The following is a 22,870-nucleotide window of genomic DNA, read 5'->3' as shown; positions in this document are numbered from 1 at the left end:
ACACATACATCCATCTCACAAGAAAAAGGTTAGCAAAATATTTAATCCAAGATTCACAGATACTCATACTGCAAACAAAAGCAACTATTTTAAGCCTGCTGAAAGAAGTGCTGATGGACTTTTTCTAAATAAGGTTATGTTAGTTTGCGTTCAGTATATAGTTTTATTAATAATTAAAAAATAGAATGTCAAATGTCATTATTAGGAAGACAAATATATTTGCACCCAAAAACCTGAAGCAATGAGATTTTGCAATACTTGATTTTAAAAACAGAAGTAAAACACTTCTTATCTTCACCCACTTTTTAAATACACCATGCCACCAAGAACAGTTTGCATCCTCTTCTTTTGTAGGAGAAAGGGAAACCCCCTTCCCAGACACTGTCCACAGTCAAGCTCTCCTCAAAGCTGTTTGTAAACTGGTGTCTACTTCCTCAAACATGTTGAATGAATGTTTAGTAAAAATAAAAAGCAGAAACAGTATTTAAATGCATTTCAAGCATCCAGTTAAAGTGGCAAACCATTAAACTTTGAAAGTGCAAGAATTTAAGAGACAAAAAGTTTTAGGCATAATGCAACACTTATTTTAGCTGTAACAGAGGTACTGTCAAGTGCCCACTAGGCAAATATAATTCACACAAAAACCCAGAGCTAATTTATGTCCTTTTAGCAGTTCTTCACCCAATTTAAATTTATCCAGCTTAGTCTATGTAAACTGTTTGGACACAGAATGTGCCAGTTTGAATTTGGCAACGAAAACATGCTTTTTTTAACGTAAAGCCTGATTTGTTTTCATTTCTAACCTTATTAGTTAAAAATAAGTTTTGTGATGGTAGATTTACACTAATCTAAAAATCAAGATTTTCCCCAATAACATTTATACAATATTTAAAGGTTTCAAGAATATTTTAATGAAAAGCTACTGCTATTAGAAGTCAAACCTGTCTAGTACTGAAAATATTCTCTGTAGTAAGATTATGTAAACTACTTAGGAAGAGCCTACAAACCAAAGACACCACAACATAAAGCATCAGCCACTGGTGGTGTGTTCCAGTTCACTCACAGGTGCAGAACTATAGCATTCACTATCCTCACTAGCAAGCTACCTACCAACAGGAGTAAGGACCCCAGCACCCCCATCCCACCAAAGTATATGACCATGTTGATCTCAAAACACCATTTCTCCTCACTCACAGAGCTTCAAGTACAAATGGGGAAAAAAAAAAAAAAAAAAAAAAACCAACCAAAAGCACCAAAACCCAAGATTACTTCTGTTTTTCTTTTTGATCTAATCCAAGCCAGTTTTTGAGATGATAAATACTTTTCATCCTCAAAAAAAACCTTCTCATGAAGAGTGTTACACCAACTCTGCACATAAATGAGCAAGGGACCACTAAGAACTGAAAAGCAAAGCACAGCCTTGTCACTGGAGGCTCTAATGTCTATTAAGTTCCACAGAAGTGAAACCAAAACCTTGACAACCCTCCAATTAACACCAACCAATTAACTTTTGCATAGCAACTCAAGGTAACAGGAAACAAGAGCACAAGGCTGTAGCCCCCTCCATTGCCACCTTCACTAGACAGCCAGGGTCTTAGTCCCAACATTCTGCTAGGCCTCTAACCTCTTTATCACAAAGATTTGCTGCAGTAAGGAAAACCAACTTCAGAAACCTAGCTTTGAGGAGCCATACAACCTTAATATTCCCCTGAATAAGCTACTTTAAAAGTGACACACTAAGAGAGGTTTTGGGTGGTGGGAGTACAACAGTAGTAGAGTTTTACAGCACCTTTAGAGATTCCATCCAACTTGATATCATGTCATTAGGGCACAAGAGATAAGAATCGATCATTTCAGTACGATAGCCTCGCATATTTTCCCCAGAGCAAATGAGGAAAATCTTTCTAGTTCTGTGCACATGTAGATACAAGAAAAGGAAAAACAGCAGTGAGACCACACCAGAGAAATGTCAGTCTGCCAACGACATCTTCACTGGGAGTAAAAGAAGTACCTATGCTCATGCTTGTAACCAAAATACCAAGCTTCAACAGCTCACCTGATCTGAAGAGTAGAAAACTCAGATAAGAGTTTTTACAGCTGGAAAGAAGGAATCAACATCTGTTAAAGGCTTGGCTTCCAGAAAACCTACACCTACACTGAGCTTCTCTTTCAACAAGTCACTTAGATCAGCATGCTTTTCAACACTCATTGGTTATTTGGCATCAGTATGTAAACTTGCTACACTCAAACATACTACCTTAATTAAAAATGCTCACCTTTATAACATGTAATTTAATTCACCAGAAAGCACTCACCAATTTACTAACCAGCTTCTAAACACCCGTAACTGAAGCTGCAAGTATCAGCTTTTATATAATAAACTCTTGACACTACATAACTTGTCAGACATTAGAAGCAAAGATTAAAGAAGCTCTAGATACATCAACCAAGTGTTAGCAGCCAGAAATGCACCACTTGTTATATATATACAGTATATATTTTTATACAGGCACATATATATTTATAAAAATATATACATACTATATAGAACATAGTTATATGGAAAAATAATAGGAGAGAAAATGTAAAGAAGCATCTGTCTCTCATAATGTCTGGATGTTTCCAGAAGTGAGCAGCAGAGCTATGATGGAGGCGGTGTACCAGATTAGAATCACAGAACAATTCTGTCTGGAAGGGACCTGAGGAGATGCCTGGTTTGCTCTTGTTCAAAGCAGGACAAGAGCATTCAATCAGGTTGCTCAGGACTTCTAGTCTATAATCCTTATTAGGATTGCAGAGCGTTTCTAACAAGACAGACTAGGACAACATGATGACAGAAGTGGTTTGACTGTAGCAAAAAAATAATCCTGTATCACATTTACAGCCAAATCAGTAACTTGTAGGAAACAATCCACACAAAACCCAAACCAAATCAACAGATTTAGGAGTGCAAGGATGAACAGATAATTATACAACAGTCTCAGGGGAACTTCTGTACTGAATGCTCTTGTATTCACAGATTTACATGTAATAAAAAGCTCATCCAACTGCCCAAAGTTTGTTGCTTTTTTGTTGTTTGTTTTTGTTTTTTACTTGTTGGCACTATCTCCCAATACCACACCAACCTATTACAATATGCCTATGATAAGAAAGCTGAAGTCTACAAAAGTACTTCTAAGTTTCATTCCATCTTCCCCTCTTAAAAGCTTCTCTAACAGCACCCAAATAGTCTTGGAAAATCTCTAAAGGAAAATCAAGTTTTTCTTCTCTGCAGTGATACGAAATTGAATCCCATCTATTTTCTTTAGTGCCGTTCTGGCCGATGAATTTCTTTTTTACACTCAGGTAAAACCTCAGTAGTCAACTAGGAACACCTCCAAGCTTGCAAAACAACATGCAGAAAGGAAAGGTGCTTACCAATCTTCAGAAGTACCTTTCTAAAAAGCCTTGTGCTTACCTGTTTTTTTCTGTTTAAATGAGTTCAGTACACAAAAAACATGTTCCAGAAGGATAAGTTAGGGCCCAGGTGAGTTGACTAATCAAACAAGATCAAATGAGATTGTGGGACACCTTCTCGGGCATTCCCCCAGAGCTAGCAAGTTTTCCATAGAACTCGGCTCAATCCACCTGAATAAGCCACAACAGAAATGGACAACCGGAAATTCCACACAATATTTTATAAAGCCTGTACTTTCTCCAGGCCCAAGAAAAATAATCTGCCTTTAGTGTTTTCATGTTGTTCAATCCAAAAAAAGTAACATTTTTTTTAAGGTAATCTTTTTGTCTACCTAAAAGAACTTAAGAATTGTGCTCTAAAATAACTTCATCAATAGCCAGAACAATGACTGTAATGAGGGACTACAGTAAAGTAAATTCAATAGGTATCAGTAAGCAAAGGCATTGACAAAGTTTCTTTTCAAAAGAACAGATGATATTTTACAAGACATATGGGATTTATTTTTAGACATTAGTCATACAATAATACTACAGATTTTCTTTTTCTTGAAAATAGCACAGTATTTTATGTTGAGGTACTTTGCTGATATTAATTTTGTTCAGCTTAATGTTTATTTTTGCTGTTACAAAGTGTTTGACTATATTTTTCAAATCATTAACACACTATACATGGGAAGAAATATTTAGTATACATATAGGTATGCAGTGCACCTTTTAAAAAAGAAAGCTTTCATAAAAAAGCAAAACTGAATTCAAACACAGAAGGAGAAAAATGCCATATGCAAACACATGCCATTTTTTTAGTATCTATTACCTTTTCAATCAAGTCTCCAAAAAAAATCTCATTATACATGAAACAGCAACAGATAACTGGCTTTGGATTGCTGTAATGACTGTCAGACCAGTACAGTGCAGGCAAAAAGGCGTAAAATAGTATCAGCAACAGATTCCATCTGGACTTCAATATATCCTTGTTGACTTTATCTAAGCAAAAAATGTTCCAAGGCCTTACAATTTTTAATATTCTGATCTTTTATGTGAGAAAACATATGAAGGAACATATCCTGTACTGATTATTCCCCTTAGATTTCAGTTTATGTGGGTTTTTATTCAAATCAACACATTACTTTTCCAGTCATTTCAAGGATATTTCAAAGCTTATTTATTAGAATTAGTATTAGTATTAACTCTCAGTTAATGTAATGTATATTCTTCAGGTGAAGTTGTTTAGGTATTGTCTACATAAATTTGGTATAATTTATTTTCAAGTCTTCACCTTTGTTTTTTCCCCTCCTCTTTCCCTAACATACTCTCCAATTAAAGTATTTCAGGGCTCTACTCTATGAAAACTTCAATGTAGCATCAAAAATAACTCATAGGACTACATTATCTATTCCTTAAAGGAAAAAAAACCAAAACAGCCCCACCTAAAAAGCCCTCTGTGCCAGTTCTGGCTGGGATAGAGTTAACGTCTTCCATAGTAGCCTGTATGGGACTATTCTGGATCTGTGCTGAAACAGTGTTGATAACGCAGGGATGTTTTTGTTACTGCCGAGCAGTGCTTACGCAGAGCCAAGGCCTTTTCTGCTCCTCACCCCACGCCACCAGCGAGTGGGCTGGGGGTGCACAAGGAGCTGGGAGGGGACCCGGCCGGGACAGCTGACCCCAACTGACCAAAGGGATATCCCACACCATATGGCGTCATGCTCAGCATGTAAAGGTGGGGGAAGAAGAAGGGGGGGGGGGGGGGTGGGATGTTTGGAGTGACGGTGGTGTTCGTCTTCCCAAGTAACCATTACGTGTGATGGAGCCCTGCTTTCCTGGAGATGGCTGAGCACCTGCCTGCCCATGGGAAGCAGTGAATTAATTCCTTGTTTTGCTTTGCCTGTGTGCACAACTTCTAGTTTACCTATTAAACTGTCTTTATCTCAGGCTATGAGTTTTCTCACTTTTACCCTTCTGATTCTCTCCCCTGCCCCACTGGGGGAAGTGAGCAAGTGGCTGTGTGGGGCTTAGCTGCTGGCTGGGGTTAAACCACAACACCCTCATCCCAATTCAAAGAAGAAAACCTGACAAAAATTTGTGAACCTTGCAGAAAACTGAGTTTGTTGGTTTGTAAAAGCAGTACTTTCAGGGGTCAGCCTGCTCAGAGAGAAGATAACAGAAGTTGGCTGAGGCCTCACCATTAAAAATCACTCTCTACCATGGCAAGCCCAGCATGTGCTTGAAAGAGTGAAACATGCTAATATTATTTTATGGTGTTTGAGCAGGGTTTTGTTTTTCCTTAGGTAAGTGTTATAGAAGCCTGTAGAGTACACTAGGGTTTTTTTTGTTTGAGTTTATAGAAGGTCATAGAATTGGAAACCAAAACTAAAGTGTCCACAAATACTTGTGAGGCAATATTAACATGTTTTAGGATACAATCAGATACTCAAGTTCTAGCTTCTACTGATCCATATAAAATTATCAGCAAATCCAAGTATCCATAGCTGATTGCAAATCCCTATTTCTACCACCTCTACCACTCCAGGCTCAACAGGCAGTTCTTTAAGTTTTTACACTAATTTATTTGTTTTAATAAATATACATATTATTGAAAAAAAGGAAATTGAAATTAGATACTATTTCCAAAAACTTTTGCAGTAAAACTACTATAGGTTGTTTTGTTTTGTTTGGGTGCCTTTTTTTCTTTTTTTTTTTTCCTGTCTTAAGCCCAGAGAATTTTACACAATGAATGCAGAGTAGATTCCACACACTGCCCCCCACCCCCAATGTTTTCCTATCCCTTTAGGCCACCATCACAGCAGGCTCAAGGGGACACTCACAAATAGCTTTGCCATCTGGATCCCACGTCACCAGATTAATAATGTTCTTTCATACAATGACTCCAAGCAAAGAGACCAAAGCTTTTACAGAATCCTGCCACTGTTTTCTCTTGCTAGATGACAATCCCAGCCTCATGTCACTAAAGACAATTCACAGATCAAGCTACCTAGATACATGGATTCTCACACACCTCCTCTTAACGCAGCCTGGGTTAACATTTAATATTTCAACACTAGAAATTCATTCAAGTTTGTCTCTTAACTCTGTATCTAAAAGAATTGACTAAGTTTCCATTGTATTATTAACAGATTAGTAGCATGACAATTTTTTTTAGTAGCATGACAACTGCAATGGTAAAACACATACCTGCTGTTTAAAGAGAATAATTGAATGTTTGTGTTCCAATGCAAAGCAAATTAGCTTGAACAAAGATTGAGAAAGATGGAAGTACTCTTAAAGAGGAGTAAATGCACTTAGTTTTAACAGCTAGAAACGTGATTGCCATGTCACATACTTAAATCTGGGTATATCATTACCTCACAGTGTTTAATTTAATGCCTATGGATACTAAATATAGATCATTAAGGTACTGTGATGGCGGAACTGGAGAAAGCAAGAAGAAAGCATAACAATTGATCAGCATCCCGATAAATCTATACAAGAATACGTCTACAAGGTAACTATCATCAAGACGCAACACTGATCCCTCCCTTCCTAGTGTAAGGGATAACATTATTCTAGTACTTGAGGTAGAATATTCTTATGTTAAGTTCAATATTGAAGAGTTGTAGAATTATATAAATACACTGAAGCATTATGAATCATCCTGAGAAAACAGATACATTTTGTTTTTTTAAAAAAACCTTACAGCATTCAAAAAAGTGGAAGTTTATCTTTTCTTCTTTATTCATGGTGAGTTAAACAAATGTATGAAAAAAGTCTATTTGGAACACCACCACTATAGGCAACCTATTAAGGAAGAGCCAAATTTCCTAAAAATCATTTAAGAAAAATTAAATTATCTTCACCCTCCCACTAATTAACTATACCCTCTAATAAACTAAGGAATTCAGCACAAATAAGCCAGTTACATGGCCAGGAAGTTTCTGGAATTAAGTTCAAGAAGCTCTAGCATGACAAGTAAATAAATTTAATTATTTCCAAACAGACTACATTGAAACTCCATAAAACAAATGCTACCAAAAAAAAAAATCTGTACAGCATGGAAAAACTCTTCTGTCATTCTTCCCTGTGTTCCCATCTCGATAGCTCAAGCAGGTTTTTCCAAGCATGTTTACCACTCATGGCTGCAACTGATTTCAAGAGTAAAAACAAAGTACTGAAGTAATAAAGGAAATGCTAAAAACTGAGATATCTAAAATAAGATACTAAATACTAAAAAATGTTTTAAACTTTGTGCCCATTCAAGTCTGGCCAAACGGGAGCACCCACCCTTCCAAGTATAACACAAAATCAGAGATTTGTACCGAGTGCTCATAGCATACAGTGATCAAGGCACTCAGAGCCTATGAGAAAGCAAACAACTTTGCTTTCCTGTCAGTGTTCAAACACTGTAAATACTGTTTTCTCTACCATTTTGTTCACTCTGCACAATGTCCAATGCTCACTTAATAATAAATTATTGAATGTTTAATTTTTAAAACTCCTGCTCAGTGTGGGTATGCAATCATATGATTATTGAAAAGCAAATATAGTAGGCTGCAAATGAAGAAGACAAAGGCACCTCAGTTTTCTCATTTATTAACCGAATACTCTAAATATATTAGAGTAGCAAAATAATGATTTGCCTATGTGCACACATGCATACCTCTATGTAGGTTCTCCAGATTGCGTGCACAGAGTTGAGGAGCAGGTTAAGTAATTTTGCATGATGCTTGTAGATAGTTGAACAGCCTGTCAGAATCTCTGACTGCCCCAGACATATTGTCATTCAAGCAAAGTGAGCTTTCACAAGAAGCTTTGCAGAGGTGCCCAGTGGCAGGACCAGAGGCAACAGGCACAAACTGAAACAGAGGAGGTTCCCTCTGAACACCAGGAAACACTTTTCCACTGTGAGGGTGACCAAGCCCTGGCACAGGTTGCTGGGGGAGGTTGCAGAGTATCCACCCTTGAAGATACTCAAAAGTCCCCTGGACATAGTCCTGGGCAACTGACTCTAGGTGGCCCTGCTTGAGCAGGGGGTTGGATGAGATCGCCCTCAGAATTCCCTTCCAACCTCAACCGGTCTGTGATTCTGTGAAGAAACAGCACTAGAAAGGGATAAGAGACATACTTTGCTACTGTGCTTCACAGCAGAGGGTGAGTGAAGAAATTCCCTTCCAAAATCTGGCATTCCAGCAGGCTCCAATTACTATAATTTTCTTCCAACTTTGTTCTCTTCTATCCCAATCTCAAGAATCTACCTCTACCTTGTCCTCAAATACCTTCTCTTCTCCTTCCCTTGCCCACACTGTTATCCTATGCCTTAAGTCCTGTCAACATATCAAGTTAGATCAATTCTCCACTGTCCTCAGGATTTTCATCTCTGGATCCGGCGACTGCTAAATTCCAAGCAGCAATAAGCACATTCAAACAGGAATTTTAAATATATATATTTATAGATATTAAAAAAAAAAAAGGAAAAATACTTAAGTGTATGAAACCTGGACAGGTTTTTACCATTATTTGTGAAAACTTGACCAAATACATAAACCATGAGAAGGTGACCCTTCCTTTCCTTATTAAATATTGTAACAGTACTGAAGGTGTTTAAAAGACACCTTTTCATTTTTTCTTCTGAAGTAGCTTCTTTCTCAACAATTAGCTGTTTTGGCTTGAATTAAATAAGAGTCAGAACCAAACCACATGTAAATCCATAAAATAATCAGGCTGAGGCAGTCATCCAGTATAGGAAGGGTGGAGAGAAGAAAGGAAAAAAAAAAAGAAGCCAGCCCAGACACATTTGGCAGAAGTTATAAGCAATTTAAAAGCTGGGTCTTAAAGGGGAAGCTTTAGGAACCTTAATTACAGATAGTAGTTCCTGACCTGTCTACTAAAAAAAAAAAAAAATTATCACCCCCACCCCCACAAAAAAAAAACACTTCAGCAAACCAAAAAACACCAGAACAACCACCCCCACACACAATCCCTCCTCCCAAAATGTAGTAAGACCAGGTGTTTCAATGTCTTCTTTTAGTGCATTTGTTAAAGAAACATTTTTTTTTAATAGGCTTAGTAACTCCCATATATATCAACATCTATTCTAAGCTAATTGATCTAACATTTTATTTCTAAATCTGTATATATCACAGAATCGAAGTATTGTTACAGTATTCAATTATCAAATTTACCAATTTCAAGCTAACAACCATTATATTGATGAAGGATTTGTTCCATTTAGAGCAGAGATTGGAGACAAAGAGAAAGGGTTGGATTCAGTACGATGTATATAGTGTGGAACTGGTGGTTCCCTTGCTCTTAGTGACAAAACTGACACTGCAAGATAAGACTGCTTTAAATGTATATGCTTTGATCTTTGAAATAAAAGAAGTTCTTAAAATGAGCCTAAAGGTTGCAAATCATAAATAGAGTAGCCAGTGGTCTCGAAAAAACAAAGAACTAAAAAACCCCACACCTTTGCAGAAACATTGAAGAAGGATCTGTGTTTTTTGTTGTTGTTTTAATTCCTGAAACTGTCTTCTGTTCTGCTGTTAGTTTAAGACCATATCAAGAAGCCCATATCAGTTACCCAAATGTTTCTCTCCTGCACAATAACTCTTCTTCAGAAATTTCACTTAGTGAAATGAAACAAAATGGGCTAAATCAAAAGAGTTCATGCAAAATCATGGATACACTAGACTTCTGCTAGATCTAATAAAGGAGAGAGACCTGCAATCAAGAACAGATGAGTTGCTCCTGGTGATCAGGAAAGGCTGAAATAACGAACTTTAACAAAACAAAAGCTCAATACAACAGGAAAAAAAAAAGGAAAGATAATGGGCTACAAAATGAAAGGCAATTACCCAAGGAAAGTGTTTCAAATCCTACTTATGGGGTGGGGGGAACCACGCCCTTCTGAAGTACTGCAATTCATTAGATATGGCATAGGTATAATTCCTTTACCACAAAACTTAGATCAGCAAACTGATACAGACTTAAAACAGATGTGAATATAATTTAAGTTGAAGACTGCCAGTTGCTTACCCAGTAGGACATTTTCAGGATTACCTGAAGGGAACAGAAGTTTCATTAGTAAAACTGGCATTTTCTAGAATGGTAACTGGAATAAACCCCCTCAAATGCTAGCCTTTTATATCCATTTTTAATCACAGCTTCTTATTACTTGAACTTTCTAGGATTTTTTAAGTGAATGGGTTTTTTTTCTGTCACAACAAGAAAAATAAAATTCTACAGCTTGAGAAGATGCATATTAAGTGTTTAATATTGTTTTGTACTAAGTACAGGCTCAGCATACCAGAGCCTTCACAACTCATTTCTGGGTGATGCTATGTTGTCATTTCATTACCATGAAAAGCATTAACAAATTCTGCTTCCTGGATTAATGCTACAGATTAAAATTGATAATTGGATTTACATATCTTCCAAGAATATGGTCATTCAAAATACTTATTTCTCTTAAGGCTTAGCATCATTCGCTGTATCCACGTGGACAGTAGGGACCATGTAAGAGCAAACGAACAAGTTACAAAGAAATGCTTAATTGTGACAACACGCTTTCAGAATAAAATTTATAACTTCTACTTGTAATGATATAACTTAAAGTTATTAGATTCAGTTTTGGAACTACCTTTGTGTTCCTGTGAAATGTTACACAAACAATTAAAGAATGGCATTTGGGACCGGCGTACTTAGCAGTTAAATATTGTTTAAATATAGATCATGGAACCTGCTTTGCAGCTTAGTTAAACTGAAACTAGAAGTGAAAGCCTTGGAGAAAAGCAAAATATATTTGACCATATACACGAGTTAATTACTGGCAATACTGTTTTCCACAAACCCAAATTTCAGCAAAATCCTGAGTTTCATTTGTATCTCAAACTGTACTGCAGTAGTATCTCTCTCAGTTCCTACCTCCTTGGGCCACTACAATTTGGTAGGCAAGCCAGTTGCACACAAGGAGGTGAGCACTAAGCCTGCATTCCATCCAGTTATCAGTTTTAATAGGAGATTCTTCAGCATTCACATTTTTCTCTACATTGCTTTACCCTGAAAAAAAAAAAATTAGGGATCCCAATAATCACCTGTCTTCAAAATAATTACAGATTGTCCTGCTCTGGCATGATGTTCACCTTTAAAACCCAGTATATAAAAGTAGTCATCACCTCATTAATTTCAGCACTGTACATACTCATTTTACAGGTGAAACTATAAACTTCTGAGAATGTAGACACTATGTTCTTTTTAACTTGGATATTGTTAATGATAAGAAACCAAACCACTGTTAAAAGGCTTATGTCTCCAGCATATGTGCTGAGCTTGCCCATACAGAGCAGTAACAATGGACTTTATAATACATATAATATTATTCCCCTCAGCAACTCTAGCATGGCCACAGTTAAGTCTAATTCATTGCTTATATATATATATATATATATATATATATATATAAGCACTTTTGCTGCATTAAATCCCCTTCGATATGATCCAGTTCCATATATCTTTAACACCTACTTTAAGGATTACAGAGCAGAACGTTGCAACAATAAGTGAACATCTAAACAGATTCATAGTGCAACGTTGCAATCAGAATACTAGGAGTTACTTTTTTCTGTACCAACAGCAGCAACTGATAAACAGAGTATTGTTTTGACCTATACTATCCCACAATAACAGTGATCACTGCAAATACGCTGTGGTTTGTAGAGACAAACATAATGCCTTGCAAGTCAGCTTCAGCAGTAACAACCAAGTTGCAATAACAGCATAAAAGTTCTCAGACAAATTGCTGTAGCAATAGGAGATAATTTAAAAATGTTCAACTGAGTGTGAAGTATTTCTCATGTTACATTCACGCTACTTGGTTTGTATGCATTTAGGAGGTACAGTAGAAATGGCTGAGAAGGTCAAATGGTAAAAAAGGCTTACTTAGAAGCCTCACAATTCCAGCAATGGCTGGCAAGTGCCGCAACAAAAGACAAGACACTTGCAGAAGGCTACGCTGAGGTTAACTAGTTACTCAGACATGCACCACCAGCACCTGCAAACTAAGGTACACCATAAGCTCAAATACTAGCAAGCATTAGTTAGCCAATTTCACAGTGGCAGAATAACACCAGGGCTACTGTGCTCTGCCCTCTGCAGTTTTAACAACAGTAGAATCATACTGGCAAGACATGAAAAATCCTGACAGCTTCGGATTAGCGGGGAGTTCCCAAATTCCCATTTTCTCCTAAGCTCATAAATTGAAAAAAGGTATTTCTTCACTGTTCTCCACAACCTACCTGATCACCATGGCAATCTCACAAAAAATAACATTGCTTATTCATGACTAGAGTCTTTAGCAACTCACACCTCGGAGATGAAAAAAATCAGCATGCTGCCACAGACTAATCCATTTGCTCTCATCATCATGATCGTATCAATAAGACTGTGATGTTCTCTTGTCATTTTGTTAATTCAGAAGCTTAATCCACGGAAACAGAAAATAAGCAGAGTTTACCAATGAATTAGAGAGGAACTGCTTGAAGATAATTAACCAGCTGCAGGTTGAACGTGTATTCACGAGACTGAAAAGGATATGGTAGCATCTTGTGATCAGATTATAAGCTGCTGAGCAACATTGTTTATAACTGCATAAGCAACATCTGTGAACCTCACTGATGGCTGAGAGAGAAAAAGTGCTCAACATTCTCAGTCATTCAAAGCACTTTCAGAATACAAGCAAAATTAGCACAGTTCATCTCACAAGTTGGAGAGCAGAAACTTTTTTCCTTTAAATCTGAAACCCAAATGAAGTATAGCAGATCAAATGTCCTTGAAAAGTTGAGAGTTAAAGGATTTTGTGAAGTATTCATGTTTTTTTCATAAATATGATTTAAACTTCAACTTTCATTTTTTAAAATCCCTCCTCTTAGTAAAGATCCATAAACACAATAATGAGATTTATTTATTATTAAACAAAATTGCTCTAAGAATCAAAACAGTGAAAGTTTTGATTAAAAAAATCTAAGAGGCAGTATAAATTTTAACTACACAAGCCCTCAACTTGAGATGGTGCAACAGGAACTCCAGGAATGCCTGAGTCTTCAGGGTGGTTTTAGGAGTCAACAGCACTCTCCATACCCTACCCTAGGGTGCCAAGGACATTGGACAGGTGACCAGAGGGGGATCTTACCAATGTTTAAGTGTCTGACAGGAGGGTGTAAAGAAGATGAAGCCAGATTCTTCTTGAAGGTGTCCCTGAAAGAACAAGCAGGAATGACATGAACCACCACAAGGGAAGTTCTGTCTGAGCAAAAGAAAACACTGTAACAGCGAGGAGGGCTAAACACTGGGGCAGGCTGCTCTGAGAGGTTGCGGAGTCTCCATGATGGAGACACTCAAAACACGACTGGACATGGACCTTGGGCAACCCAGACTGAGAAGGGGGTTTGGATTTCCAGAGGTGCCTTCCAGCCTGAAGTACTCTGATTCTTTGTCAGTTTCGGAGTTATCTCAAACTGTAACACATGATGTATCTGAGGGTATTACATGACAACAGGAAGGCATTTCCCAAATTCAAATAGGAGTACAAAACTTCAAGTTACCCCTTTTTTTCCTGTAGTGTCCCTGTCTGTGGTTAAGTCTTACATTTTAATTTGCCATAATTCTCCTTAGCCCCGAGATATTCATTTGCTCCCGCCCACATTTCAAGGAAGCTAGCATTATTCCAAACATGTTATCCACTGTGCCTTCAGATGTGCCTAAATTAAGACATTTCTTAAACTTAGTATTGCTTATCTTAATCTTAGCTCAGATGCTTATTCTGCCACAAGTGAATTGCCTGTTCTGTCTTTCAATGCAAAGTGAAGTGTCTCCCGAATCTTCAGATGATGCCTTTATAGATTCCTATTAAAAAAAAAACTTTGCTTCTTTGTTCACCGTATCTTCTACATTAAACCAATTGTTATGTTGTGTAGTAGAAGACAGCTGAGACAGCGATATCCACAGCAGTATCAGCAACAGAAACAGTTACTTTGGTGAACAGAAATTCACAAATGCCCATGAATATCAGGGATGGATCAGCAATTACAACTTTTGTTTTGAAACTGTTTCAATGATACATCGCCAAAATGCTAATAAAACTAAGGCAACAGATTATTCATCTACACAATGCCTATCAGAGGCCCCCAGGAATGGGATTATTTCACTGGGCTAACTTCCTATACTGGAAGAAGCAACAGGAGCTGTGCCATCTTCCTTTGGGACCATAAAACAAAACAGAAATGCAAGATGAACTTTAACTTCCCTTTAAGATGCTGCACACATCCTGAAGTGACTCTTCAAGACATTCTAGGTTACCAGTGTTTGTCTCACCAGTGGATTATCCCTCCTTTGTGATTTTATTTGTATAGCAAGTGACTTATTAGCTGCTTAAATTCCTTACTTTGTATTACAAAGCGAAGACTGTCAAGTCTAAAAAGCCATGACAGAACACTGTGGAGTGTAACTCAGAGAATACTATGATATAATGCTCTAAATCCTACAAGCAGGACATTGATCAAACTGTGAAGCAAACATGTAAAAATGCATCACCATCTCAGGTTCTCCTTAGGATTTTAGCCTTTTAATTTGCTGTGGAGATGCAAAATGATGGGGAGAAGTTTACTAAGAACACTGAAGAGGAAAAAAAGGTTTCAGTGAGAAGTTACTGAAAGGAATCAGACTATTTTCGTTCCCACAAGAACAGGTTTTTGTCTTTCCATTGCTTGCTTAACTCTAAGCATACTTATGATTTCTCTGGAGCGTCCAGCGCTAAGGAACAGTTGTTCAAATTAGAAAGGATAGCCTCCTATAATCAAGGAAGGATGATTGGCTTCTATTCTCTCTCATACTCACCACACTGAATAAGCTGGGAAACTAGAGAAAAATCCTAGTTTACAAGGTCCATTCCCTCTAAAATCCCTCTCCTACTTTCACATAGGGGACAGCCAGCCTGGCACTCAGTAAAAGACATAGCTCTAAGAAAACAGATTAAGTTTCTTAACTCCGTTTCAAAACGTATGCCTGCACTATTTGCCTTTTATGATTAGACTCACAAGGCACAATTTAAAGGCTCCCAAATCACATCCATGTATCAAAGAACCACTCAACATCTCTTCCCCCCAGTGCGGCCCTAGGGGAGGAAAAAGCCCAAATGAGCATGTCCATTCAAAGACATCATGTGCCTATTATAAAATTTAATACTATATCAAATAAAACAATATAAACCAGGAAGGAAAGATAATATTTGTGGTCCTTTTCCCAGGTACATAGTTTAAGTGTAACTGGCGTTGAAATCTCTGACCTGCCTAAGGGTCTTCCACCAAAACAATTTAATTCATCATAATGGATTAAAAAAATAATCTCTCTGTCTCTGAGCTCCTGAAGTCTTCAGTGGCCTCAAATTCCTCCACCTTGTTCACAATAAAATGTGATCTGCTGATGACATCCTCTAAATGTTGACAGACAGGACAGCGAAATTATTTTAGTGCACCCTGGTTCTGGTACAATACAAAATCATGCAAAAGCAAGTAGAGGCATGAATAAAAACCTCCTCACATGGCTATCTGCCCACAATTTATTAATCTGTCCAAAACACATTGTTTTATTCCACGTTACAAATGCAGATTATGCAGTATGCAAAAAAAACTAATTTAAGAGCTAAACAACTGTCATTACTGAATTCCTTATCTAGAATTGCTTGAGGAGTTTTTCTGAAGGCAGATACACTACTTCTCACCACTAGAAAAATGGAAAATATCTTGCTATCACACTCAATCATTCAAATATTTGGAAGAGACGGGCACAAAAATATATACCTTCCTATTTAAAACAAAACTGTCATAAAACCAGTCATTCACACAGTGAATAGCCAGGCATAAGACTTGCAGCTTAAGCAAAGGTTAAGATGCGTACTTCCAAACATCGTAGTGAAAAAAATAAAACAAAATGCCTATTTATTGCTGACCTTCCAGTTAATGAGCAGGGAAGGATACTGTTATTTATTCCTCCTCTATTTGCTTCTAGTACCGGTTCTTCCCCCTTCCTTGAGAGTCACCTTATGTTTTACACAAGTCAAAAGATTTCCTCACAGCTACCAGTTCAGATTTTAAATGAAGAAGATAAAAATCCCATCTGTAACACTAAAAAAAGTGCCTGCTAAAGACAGAATCAGACTAGGGATCCAAGATCCAACTAACACATCTAAGTAATCAAATTTTTCTTTTAAAAACCCCTCCCTAGCCCTCCCAATCAAGTAAGAATACAGGCAGTCTTCAAAAAAGGCGTTACGCATTTTTCATAAGCATAGGGTCTGTGCCTTTAAAAGAAGCAGTGGAGGCTAGATATCTTTAGATGCTCTGAGTTTATTTTTTAAACCAAAAGTAGATCATTAACACTAGTAAGACCTGCAGACCATACGTATTTTAAAGATTTGCAGAACTGTTGACATAGTATGAGTCTCTGTGAATTATTGTTATCTGCCTTAAAGAAAAAAAAATAATTTTTACTAAGACCCAATCTGTCAAGAATATTAAAATAGTTAAACTTGTTTGACCACAGGTCTACCAAACCAGCATCTGGTTTCTGACAACAGCCAGGAGGGAATACAGAGTATAGCATAAGAATGCTACAAGCATGTAAAGGCAACGCTGAGCATTCTCCCAAAGCCTCTGCCCCATACAAACACCCACTCCCCACCCCCTGCCCAAAACATCCTATTGTCCTCACTGTGTTCCAGTCAGATAATCTCTTCCTCGGATCTAGATTTCAGTATAGGCCTGTTCAGTGCACTTTGACAAAACAATATCTATTTAGCAACACAGCCCAAAAGCTAAAAAGGGCATCATTTCATGCCATATTGAAAATAAGACAGTTGTAACAACAAGAGTCATTTAATACAAGAATAATTTACCTAATGTGGATTAGCAAGTAAAGACTAGTTTAGCTCAAACTTGATGTTATCATCCTTACACACAAATTACTGGATGGAGTTTTAGAAATCGGTTTGTAGCAGACTAAGGCAGTTGATTACAGTAGTTACTCCAGGACTTAAAACCTGTTAGCCTTACCTTGTGATAAAAAGAATATAGCTCTAAGGAACAGAACAAGCTAAAAAACAAACTGCTTTAGCTAACCAAGAGTCACAAGAGTTAATGCAAAGAGACTGAGTAATATTCAGCCATATGTTCAAAATAATTTTTTTTTCTAAAAATGTCACACTCATTATTAAAAGGCCACAAAGCATGTAGCTTGTTTGAAGAACCTGAACTGGTTACACCCAAATGTCAACATAAAAGATTAGGATCCCAGAGAAACTAAAAGGGCTATAGGATTTTTCACCTACAATAGCTCACATGGCGCGCAGAACAATTAGAGCACTCCAGTTCTACCATGTCTTCAGATTGCTTTCACTGAATATTGAAAATAGTGCCAAGTGGTACCTGTCTGAAAGAACACAGGAACTTAGAAATTTCAAAAGTTATGAAGTTATAGCTGTAGTCACAGTTTATCTGTGTTCTTATGACTGCATCTAGTCAGGAGCAATTATTTTCATTTTATCAGCCAGTGCCGTTAAGTGCAGCAATTCAGCTATACTGATGAATTAGAACTTTTACTCCAAGAAAGGGAGCTGAACAGGGCAGGGAGAGAAGGAAAAATAGCACACTTTTGTAGAATTGTGTTTCAAGTCAAAAAGACTTCCCTTTCTTCCTCTCAATTGTTCCAAAACTCAAGAGATTTCAATATTGTAAAATCTCATTTAAATTTACTAACAGAAACAGAACTTCCCTTATCTGCTCATGACTTCAAAGAATTCTCTTGCCCCTTTGGTTTTTGCAGATTTGTAACATCCAAACAGTAACTACCTTTTGACCTTTGCCCTTTGAAATACACCACTGTTATACTGATCTGATAGCTATTAAGTGTAATATCCCTTTTCATAGAATGTCCTGAGTTGGAAGGGACCCACAAGGATCATCAAGTCCAACTCCTGTCCCTGCATAGGATAGCCCCAAATTTACACCTAAAGGAAGGAACCCTGACCACTAATATCAAGTTAGTACACAGCAACAGTCCTATTTGTTCTTCTTTGCCTTTTGATTTATTATCAGTTTAAAGGGAATTAGAATGAAAAATGAATATGGTGTGTTTTCAGTACTCCGAGGAATTTGGATTACTTGATTCGTTCATCTCAACACTCATTAAGATTTGTAATCAAATTGCTTTAATTTCTATTTTTAGAAATACAGGGGTTTATATTTAGAAATTGTAAACAAAACATATGAAAGTCTTTCTGAAGAGACACTTGTTCTTTCTGGTTTAAAAGCAACTCTAACTGATCTAAAAACACAGAACAATAACGAGTTTCTTATATTCAATTTTTTTTTATCTCCTTCAATGTATTTCCATTGATTAACAAACACGTGACATTAACAGAACCCTATACTCAAGACCAAATAGAATATCTGTGCCTTGTAAAAAGAGTTGATCCTAAACAACACACCTTTTCTTTACTAGATCTTGTATATGCCATAAATATGCAGAGTGAACAAGTATTACACAGACCCAGTTGTAGAAAGACATTGCTAAAGCACTAATATTGAAGATGGTCACATGATCTTATGCTGTAAACCAAATCTTATAGGCAGTAACAGTGAATTTTTATTCTCAGGCAAGTAATAGAAAGTAAGAGTTCATACGCGTATGAGTTCCACCTTGATATCAGAATTAAAAATCTCCTTAATACCACCATGCTTTAAGATGCTAGCCACAGGGAAGTGCAGCAGAATAACAGTAGAACTTCCATATGTAGAAGATCACTAACAAAGTGTAACTTGCTACACCTAATACTCACTAGCAGAGCCTATTAAGTGGTGTTAATTTTACATATACATCTCAGACTTCTAGAGGTGAATGAATTCTTGTGTGTTCCCTTCTTTCAAAGTACCTGACCAATGCATTGTTGTCTCATCTGAAACAAGAAAATGAGCACCAGCTTTTTCACTTAATTTGGGTTAGACTCCCTATGCAAAAATAAGATTTACTATTAAAACACCTTGCATCATTCTGTGTTTTCTGGGATATCTGACAGCAAATAAGACTTTGGGGAACAGCTCTGGTTCAGTATTTCATTTTATTACTGTTGCCATTATGGATAAGCTACCATAACCACATCTTTAAACCAAAATAGTAAGGGGTATTGTAAATATCTAAAGGTAACTGTCAAAAAAGCAGGAGGAATAAATGACAATTAGCTAACTAGTTTCAGTCCCTTTTTTGTTACTCAATTGATAAAACATAGTTCACCGTGATTTTCAAAAGACACTTTCCTAATATTAGAATTGAAGAGCTTCAAAACCATACTTGGGGAACAAAAGTGGGCAATGTAAGACAAAACCAAAAAGATCAAAATCTCACATACTATAAAAAGACTTCTTCCAAGAAGGTCACCTTGCATTTATAAACTATACACACATAGCATTTCTGTATCATAGAAGTAAACTACTTGTAAGAATGTAATCATCTAACCTAATTTGATAATGGGTATTACAAAACTCAATGCAATTCTATTTAAGAGTAAAAAAAAAAAAAAATAGGTAGGCTTCACTTCAGAGTGACAGAACTTCAAACTTCAGAGAAGCAGAAATGGATTGAATCGAGTTTACACATGTGGTTTTTTTCTCTAGTGAACATGTATGTGCAGTGCAGACTGACATTTTTCTCTATTTCACCTTCACACAGCACACAACTGGCACCTAAGCATGAAGTTCTTAAATTTTATTGCTAAAATAAACACACCAGTATTGGGCTTGATATTTCACCATGATTTTCTCCCAACCGAGACTTTTTTCTCCCTCTCCCTAATTTACTGCAACATTTGCAGAAGTCCCCCAAAAAAATCAAAAGCGTAGAAGCCTACCCAACAGAATAACCCATACTGGAAAATTCAAGAACTACAGAAATTGTCTTTAAAACAGAGTGTAAGAGCAGATCTCCCTAGAAAGTGTATTTCCCATTGTTGAAAAAGCACATTGGCCTGCTGTTCCTGAATTACAGTATTTGTAAAATGTGTTTATAGCTGTACTACAGCAAAACATTTCCCTCTCCTCCCCCAGTCTCACAAGCAATGCTTCCCCTCTTGGTAATTCCACATTCTATCTCCTCATTTGTTAATTATTGCTGAAACCCAAATACACTCTACTGCATATTTTATAAATAAGAGATTCTCTTTAACTTCATTTATTTTCTCATATGCAAGAGTGCAACTGAACTGCAAAGCTAGAAATGTAAAGTTTACAAAATTATGACTCAATTACTACCAGGCCTTTAGTCTTCAAGAGAAAAATATTATCAAGATCGTACAGGGGGTTTCTGTCCGAATTAGAACAAAACTGTTAAACGTATGACGAAAACATGCATTACACAGTTGAACAACTCATACTAAATAACTGACGGGTTTTTTTCTCCACTTGAGCATATTATATAAAGGACAGCTTGAATTCTGAGGCGCTCACAATAACCCAAATTTAACACCTTCCCTCTCACAGCAAACCATGTTAAGCGACTATTTTACTGAAGAGTCATGAAAGAAATGCTTTACCTTTGCAGAAGATGAGAGTATTGTAACCTAACCTCCAGATACACAAAAACTTTTGAACACTATATGAATTCAGGACTCCAACTTCATTTCGTTATGGTGCTGGGGTAGTTATTCGCTTTTGCAAACCAGGATAAATTAGGTAATAAATCTCAATCTCTCTCTGCACAGAGAATTTGGGTACAGAATAGCTGAGATCCAACTCCTAACGTTTGCCGCATTTACTAAGTAAACACTCACTGCAAATAGAGTTGTTAGAAAAGAACTCAAAGGTCTATGGCTGATATTCACTAAATACACATTACAATATCAAGGAGAAAGTCTACAAAAAAAAAAAGGCAAAACAAAACAAAAAACCTTAGTTAGATCCTAAAAGATCAGCTTATTTTCTAGAAAAAGGACTACTATCCGCAAATTCCCTTCAACAGTAATTCATCATAGTCTCAAACATTTCTACAAGTCAATGGTTAAGCTATGAAAAGCATGTAAAAAGCCATAATAAACAAAACCAGAAAAATGTGGCAAGTAACACCTTCATTCTCACATTAAAATAATTGTTAATACATAAAACAATCCCCATTCACTTCCTAAACATACCATATTCAACATTTGCCCTCCATGGCAGCAATCCTAAAATAGAACCATGACACTAAAGAGGACCATTTCTACCACTGATCCTCATCATACCTTTCAGAGGTTCACTGGAAGACACACCAAGGTCCTAGAAAAAAGCAAATTCGTTCAAAGCAAATCACAGCATAAAATAGTAATCTTCATTAAAATGCATCACTAAGCAGTTAGCCATTTATAGTTTGAGCAATATTTCCCAACAAGAAATGAGAGCCTGCAAGATTCCATGAAATTGCAACAGAGAACAAAAAAAAAAACACAAAAAAAAAAACCACAAAAAAAACCCCAACTTAAAACGTACACTATCGCAAGCAAAACCCCTGAAGCACCATCCTAACCTTTCATCTCATTAATACAAATGGACAAAACAGTGAAGGACATGTTACTGGAACTTCTAGGGAGAAATGACAAATATCACTGAATACAAGAGCTCAGCATACTTCAGTATTCTATCTTAAAAGCAGTCTACAACCCAGGGAGTCTTTTTTGTTTTGGTTCCTATTCAGTAATCTCAAATGCTGAGCCAATGACTCTACAGTCCTTATAATGAAGAAGAAAGTTAAGTTCCAAACAACTTCCTGTATACGGAAGTAGGAGCAGTGACACTCTGAGGTCTGCTCAAAAGACCCCACCTCATGTCATTGACAAAGCTGCAAAATCTACCTAAAATGCTTTCTTAGTATATCTACCAGTGAAACTCATTCCACTTAAGCTTTGCCTTCAGGTTTCTTAAGTAGAATAGATGAAAACTTTTGCTGTTCGCATCCTCCAGCTCTGATTCAATTAAGCTGTGCCCCAACGGCAAGGCATACAATACAGGGATAGCTTACAGTATTACCATATAATTTGGGGGTGGGAAATCATGTTTGTTATTTTGCAAAAGCGTTACTTGATGATTATACCCTTTAACTAAAAGAATCATTGTAAATAAGTGTCAGTGGTGTCTTTGACCACTTTTCTACCTTAAAATTGTATGAACAACAGCATATGAATAGTGGTGCATGAAAGAATAGAGGCACCACCCTGAATAGAGCCAAGCAACAAAGGCTAAAACCACACAGCAAGTTCGGATACAGCCCAGAATATTCACAGTTTCTACCAAAAGGCATAAGTGTGCTATAGATTTCTGTTTTCTCAAATTTTGCTCCAATTTGTATTTCT

General features: G+C 36.8%; 1 protein-coding gene across 5 annotated transcripts in view; it reads right to left on the bottom strand.

Annotated features, from left to right (window-relative positions):
- CDKL5 (cyclin dependent kinase like 5) overlaps positions 1-22,870 on the bottom strand; it is a 142,207-nt gene that overhangs the window by 105,383 nt on the left and 13,954 nt on the right. Inside the window, exon 1 of one of the 5 annotated variants that reach the window (XM_075096447.1) lies at positions 21,083-22,220. The exons of the other annotated variants lie outside the window; for them this stretch is intronic. The gene's annotated coding sequence lies outside the window, so the exon portion shown is untranslated. Of the gene's footprint in view, positions 1-21,082; positions 22,221-22,870 lie in introns of those variants that run through there. 5 annotated transcript variants of the gene reach the window in all.

The sequence above is a fragment of the Phalacrocorax aristotelis genome, chromosome 1 (genome assembly GCF_949628215.1).
Source record: "Phalacrocorax aristotelis chromosome 1, bGulAri2.1, whole genome shotgun sequence".
Classification (NCBI taxonomy): Eukaryota; Metazoa; Chordata; class Aves; order Suliformes; family Phalacrocoracidae; genus Phalacrocorax; species Phalacrocorax aristotelis.
The sequence above is the reverse complement of the archived record's forward strand: the minus strand, read 5'-3'. Positions and strand labels throughout refer to the sequence as shown.